Below are 6,000 nucleotides of genomic sequence, written 5' to 3'. Positions count from 1 at the left end.
GAGTGAGTTTGGAAAATGCTCAGGTGGTACGTCATCATGTCGACCAGTTGTTCAGTCGGCAACAGGAAGAGGTTTCAGATTCTGAAATTGTTTCACAAGCTGATATTCTGGATCAACCGCAAGAGCTGGTAGAAACTGTACATTCTGATGCCATAGACCCAGAACCAATAATTACGAAACCAGAATTGGTTGATACTGGACAGACAAAGCTGCCTGAAAGTTTACAAACAGGATGTGTAAGACGTACAGTAAGAGAAAGAAAAGCATCGAAATATCTCAAAGACTTTGTGAAATCATAACAATGAAAAATTAACACATGAAAACATTTCAACATAAGGTGTTGAGCTGTGTCATAAAGTTATGTTAATGTTGTTTATAATACATTTCTATAAATATATATGTTGGAAATTATGTAAGTGGATGTTTTCATGTTAAGGGAAGAAGGATGTTATATGTTAGGTGTTATAACTAAGAATGACCAGTAGAGGTCAGTGGCGGTGTATGTATGAGTATGTCATGCACTAGCAAAGAAGTATACAGTGTGTATGTTGGAGACTGCACGAGCTGTGTGGGTTTGTGTTGTGTTGCTCTTACTTATATAAAGATAAGTTATAAACAAAATGACGTCTCTGTTCTTGAATGTAAGATACAACAAATTTAATAGTCTTGTGATTTTTGTGTTTTAGAGTGGGAAAAAGGTCATTTAAAAAGTGAATAGGCTTTATGCCCAGCTGCACTACTTCCTGAACTTCAGCCAGCTCCTTGTTTCCTGTCTGCCATTATTGGGCAAACTGATAAATCCAGGTGTGCCTGACCTCAGTAGTCACAAACAAACTGATTAATCCAGGTGTGCCTGACCTCAGTAGTCACAACAACAATAATCAGACACACCTGGATTAATCAGTTTGTCCAATAATGGCAGACAGGAAACAAGGAGCTGGCTGAAGTTCAGGAAGTAGTGCAGCTGGGCATAAAGCCTATTGAGTGATTATAATGCCTTCGCAATACTTTTTACCTGCACAGCATTCCCAGGAAAGGATAGTGATTGATTTTGGGGGCAAAAAGCAGGATGACACTGTGAAAAGCTTCAACGGTTGAAGTCTGCAAGTGGGGACTGAGTTAATGATGATAGAGGATCGGTACATACCTGGAGAGTCAGCCCTCATGTCACCACCAAGTATGGCTTTTTGTGTTTTAAGCTTCTCCATTATACCAGCCTGTGTTGACTTCCACTTGTATATAATAGCTGGCTTTATGTAAAGTCTGGAATGCTGTCTATAGGTGTTGTGTTGGAACATTTGCAGCCTCATTGCTCGGAAGATCTAAGCAAAAACAAACATGTTACAATATGCCAGTGGTCACCAATCCTGGTCCTGGAGGGCCGGTATTTCTGCAGAGTTTAGCTCCAACCCTAATCAAACACACCTGAAGCAGCTAATTAAGGTGCCTCAGGTGTGTTTGATTAGGGTTGAAGCTAAACTCTGCAGAGGCACGGACCCTCCAGGACCAGGATTGGTGACCACTGCAATATGCCAATATTTAACACATTACAACTTTGAAGCTTTGAGTGTAAAGTTCGTACTTTTTCCACTCTGAAAAATGAGCTGCCATTGGAATACACAGCAACTGAAAGCTGTAGATTCCCTGCTGGGCTGCCTCCATGTAGTGGTTGACTATTCCATTTTCTTACAAAATCACAGTGTGGACATCGCTGCTCTACACACAGAAAGGGCCCAACTGTTCTGGCCTTCACCCTTGTCCCTCGTTAACACACTGGGCACACCTCAAAAAGTTCTAAGAGGCATTTTTCATATACAATATAAGTAGGCATTTTGTAGGTTGGTGTAGAAGGGTCCATGCTATAGAAAAAAACAACCAAACATAAATATACATAGAACAGCTTGTTCATGAAATTGTTTACTGGTATTGTTATGCATACATGTGTCCAGTATCCTCTGTCAAAGCACTTATGGAGTCCTCAGGGTTGTAGGTTGGATCATGGGGGCTCTGTATCATTGTAGAGCTGCCCTCTAAAGAGTCAACACCCACTTCAGTCTGCTCCAGACAGGGTCTCTTTATTGGCATGATTTCTTCCTCAATATCAAGCAACCGGTGTCGCTTCACTGCTGTGGAGGACAGGAAAGCATGTGTGCGCACAAAGGGAGTAGTTGAAGTGCCAACTCCAACATCTGAGCACTCTGGGGCGCACACCTGTGTGCCTTTGAGTAAAACAAATAAAAAGTGGTATTAGCAACATTGTTTTATTAGCCTAATTTTGTTTTTGTAATAAAATTTACATCCTAGCAGTTACCCCTTTTAGCTTACTTTTGACATGAGGTAGGAGAGTTTTCATAGAAAGCTGTGTCCCAACTGAGCACATCTGGGGTTTTGTTTGACAGCCTTTGTTAACAAATGTTGGTTTTTGCCTTGTTGGTTTAGCCCTCTAAATAAAGTGCAAGTAGATTATTTTCTCTCTATTAACTTTTCATAACTCGTGATACAATTCAAAGCATTACTGTCACTATAGTTTTTTCTAAATAAACTAAACATCAAATACAAATGGAGCCTTAAAACTCTCTAAAGATGTATTGTTTGTTGTGTTAAGTTACATCTTTTACATTAAATAAGTAAACAATAACGACCAGCTGCGTACGCTGGGATCGCCATGAAACAAGCAAACTAACAAGACAAATGATTACGGCCTAATCTTACCACTAAAAATCTGTTTATCTTTTTTAGAGTTATTTACATCTTACTGAGGTGCTCTGCTCATCGTCTCCAAAGATAGAAGGAATTAACCCCTCAATCAGACGAAGTCTGATGGCAAATCCTTCTTTGTACTGGCGGAGGTTGGTGAAGTGGTTATCCTTAAAGTGCTTCGCGCACACAAAAATGACTTTACCCACAGATGTGGGTACATTCCCGTTAAAAATAAAACTTAACCAAGCACTTCGAAGAGGTTCTGACATGTCACGTTGACATGTTTACGACCGGGGTTATCTCCAGGGGCGTTAGATCATGTCCTCCTACGATAAACCAATAAAAACAGTGTTTACACAAGTGGTCTTCATTATAACACATTCCATGCTCCCATCATAATTTATATAAGGTGGGGCATAATAATAAAAAGCCAGGGAAATCAGAGTTACAACAATCACAAACATGGATAGATCATGCAGCTCGCACGGTACTCCATTGAGTGAATGGTGAAATAGCATGGAGCATCTAGCTATGGCGACGAAAAACTTTTAACATGCATTGAAATTTTAACATGCACCATTTTAGAATGCGTGACATCATTATAATCTGCCATGCTGGCATTGAAATATTGTGAAATCCTCTCATTGATTAGTTTCTGTTATGACCTAGTTTCTTTCTCTCTCTTTCTTTACATTCTTTTACACATACACACACATTCACTCACTCATTAGCCGCTCTCATTACCTACAGCTGCAGCTGTTTCCACTCTCTCCTCTCTCCACCTGTCTCTCATCTTCTCTCATTAACTTTGGCTTTATCTATCGTGCTCTGCCTTTGTCTCATTGTCAGATTGTTAATTCAGTGTGAACTTGTATTACAAGCTGAGCTGTACGCTATATTGTTCTCTGTCCTGTCGCGTCGCGTCGCGTCGTGTCGTGTCCTGTCTAAAGTATATTGTTATCTGTGCTGTCTGCCTATTCATTGGAATTACCCTGCATCCTTTATCGTGTGCAATTACATAACTCTGGCGAGTGTGGTGCTTAAGAGGTACCTGTGAGGGGTGTTCGTTTGGCTCCTGCCTCGCCTTCACCTAGACCGGCTGCCCAGTGAAGCCTTGCTGCCACTTTTGTTTCTCTCTGCCACAGAGGACTATTAAGTAGAGCTTTTGCAAGCCATCTGGATATTTTTCTGTTCATCAGAGTTTGTGTTGATGCCGTTATTTACCTGTGGTCAGCTTCATTAAAACTGTGAACATTTTTCTGCTATTTCCTGCATTTGTGTCCTTCTTTTCCACAACAGAACAATCTGACCAGACATGGACTCAGCGGGTAGCAGCCCCTTCCAAGCAGCCGGCCCCTTTCAGGCAGCCGTCGAACAGCAGGGTGCCCTTCTAGGACGGCACGAGGAGGACATCACCGCTGCCAGACTTGCGGTTGAGACGCTTGGTGCCCAGATGTCTGACCTCTCGCAGCAGGTCCATCATATCCGCCAGCCGCGGGTCTCTTCACCGGACGCTCAGGTTCCGCCAGAGCCGCGAATAAACAACCCGCCTGTCTATTCGGGTGAGCCCACTCAGTGCTGTGCCTTCCTGACCCAGTGTGAGGTGGTTTTCTCCCTTCAGCCGGTGACTTATGCCAGGGAACAAGCGAGGGTCACCTATGTCATCTCTCTTCTCGCTGGCTGCGCTCGTGAATGGGGTACAGCTAACTGGCAGGCGGATTCGGATTGCGTCCTCAGCTTTGCTCAGTTCAAGGAGGAGATGATCCGGGTTTTTGACCGTTCTGCTCACAGCGCCGAGGCTTCGCGTCAGCTGTCCGTTCTTCGTCAGGGCAGGAGCTCTGTTTCGGATTTCTCCATAGAGTTTCGCACTCTCTCTACTACCAGTGGCTGGAATGAGCCGGCTCTCATCGCCCGATTCCTGGAGGGTCTTAATCCTGAGATCAGGGAGATTTTCATTCGGGAGGTTCCCGCTTCGCTCGATGACCTCATTGCCCTGGCTATTCGGGTCGAGAAGCGTTTTGATCTACGACGCAGAGCCCGTCGCATGGAAACGACTTTCCCCTCCACTTCCTCTGTCATGGCTGTCCCCGTTCCCGCTCGAGCTGAGCCCGAGCCCATGCAGTTGGGAGGCCTACGCATCTCTCCTATGTAGCGGGAGAGAAGGATCGCTAACCTTTTGTGCATGTACTGTGCAGCCGCTAATCACTTTGTTTCTGCGTGTCCAGTAAAAGCCAGTGCTCGTCGGTAGGCGTAGGGTTACTGGCGAGCGCCATCACACGGAAAACCCCTTCCAGGTCTTGCACGTCACTTCCAGTCATGCTTCATTGGTCCGCTTCATCGGTTGCCAGTTCTGCCTTAATCGACTCTGGGGCAGAGGGAAATTTTATTGATGAGGATTGGGCTCTACAACAAGGTATTCCCCTCATGCATTTAAGTGACAGTACTCCTTTATTTGCCTTAGACGGCAGTTCACTACCCAAAGTACAGAAGGAGACTGTTCCATTGACTCTTACCGTATCTGGTAACCATAGAGAGACAATTTCTTTTTTGATTTTTCGTTCTCCTTTTACCCCCATTGTCCTGGGTCATCCTTGGCTTAAACGCCATAGTCCTCATATTGATTGGTCTAAGGGTTCAGTTGTGTCTTGGGGATTGTCTTGTCATGTTGAGTGTTTAGTATCTGCTGTCCCTCCTGTCTCTTCTGTTTCTGTGTTTCAGGAAGAGCCTGGTGATTTGTCTGGAGTCCCGGAGGAGTATCACGATCTGCGGGAGGTTTTCAGTCGTTCATGGGCCACCTCTCTTCCTCCTCATCGTCCATATGACTGCGCTATCGATCTCTTACCGGGGACCACGCCTCCTAGGGGTAGACTCTATTCTCTGTCGGCTCCTGAACGGGAGGCGCTAGAGAATTATCTTTCTGATTCACTTAGTGCGGGTATCATTGTTCCGTCGTCTTGTCCCGCTGGTGCGGGGTTTTTCTTCGTAAAGAAGAAAGACGGATCGCTCCGTCCCTGTATAGATTATCGAGGGCTGAATGACATCACTGTTAAGAATTGCTATCCTTTGCCATTGATGTCTTCAGCCTTCGAGATCCTGCAGGGAGCTAAGATTTTTACCAAGCTCGATCTCCGCAACGCATACCATTTGGTGCGTATTAAAGAGGGAGACGAGTGGAAGACCGCCTTTAACACGCCCCTCGGTCATTTTGAATATCGGGTCCTCCCTTTCGGTCTAGTCAACGCCCCCTCCGTGTTTCAGGCTCTTGTCAATGATGTTCTCCGTGACATGCTTAACATTTTT

General features: G+C 44.6%; 1 long non-coding RNA gene across 1 annotated transcript; it reads right to left on the bottom strand.

The window, feature by feature from the left end:
- Positions 1-771: 771 nt before the first annotated feature.
- Positions 772-2,960, bottom strand: LOC129422134 (uncharacterized). The gene is made up of 3 exons (XR_008637295.2): positions 1,940-2,960; positions 1,583-1,859; positions 772-1,322 (listed from the first exon to the last, which is right to left on the bottom strand). It is a non-coding gene; the product is annotated as an uncharacterized lncRNA (long non-coding RNA).
- Between the last annotated feature and the right edge of the window lie 3,040 nt (positions 2,961-6,000).

This window comes from Misgurnus anguillicaudatus, chromosome 16 (assembly GCF_027580225.2).
Source record: "Misgurnus anguillicaudatus chromosome 16, ASM2758022v2, whole genome shotgun sequence".
In the NCBI taxonomy this organism is placed as follows: domain Eukaryota; kingdom Metazoa; phylum Chordata; class Actinopteri; order Cypriniformes; family Cobitidae; genus Misgurnus; species Misgurnus anguillicaudatus.
The sequence above is the reverse complement of the archived record's forward strand: the minus strand, read 5'-3'. Positions and strand labels throughout refer to the sequence as shown.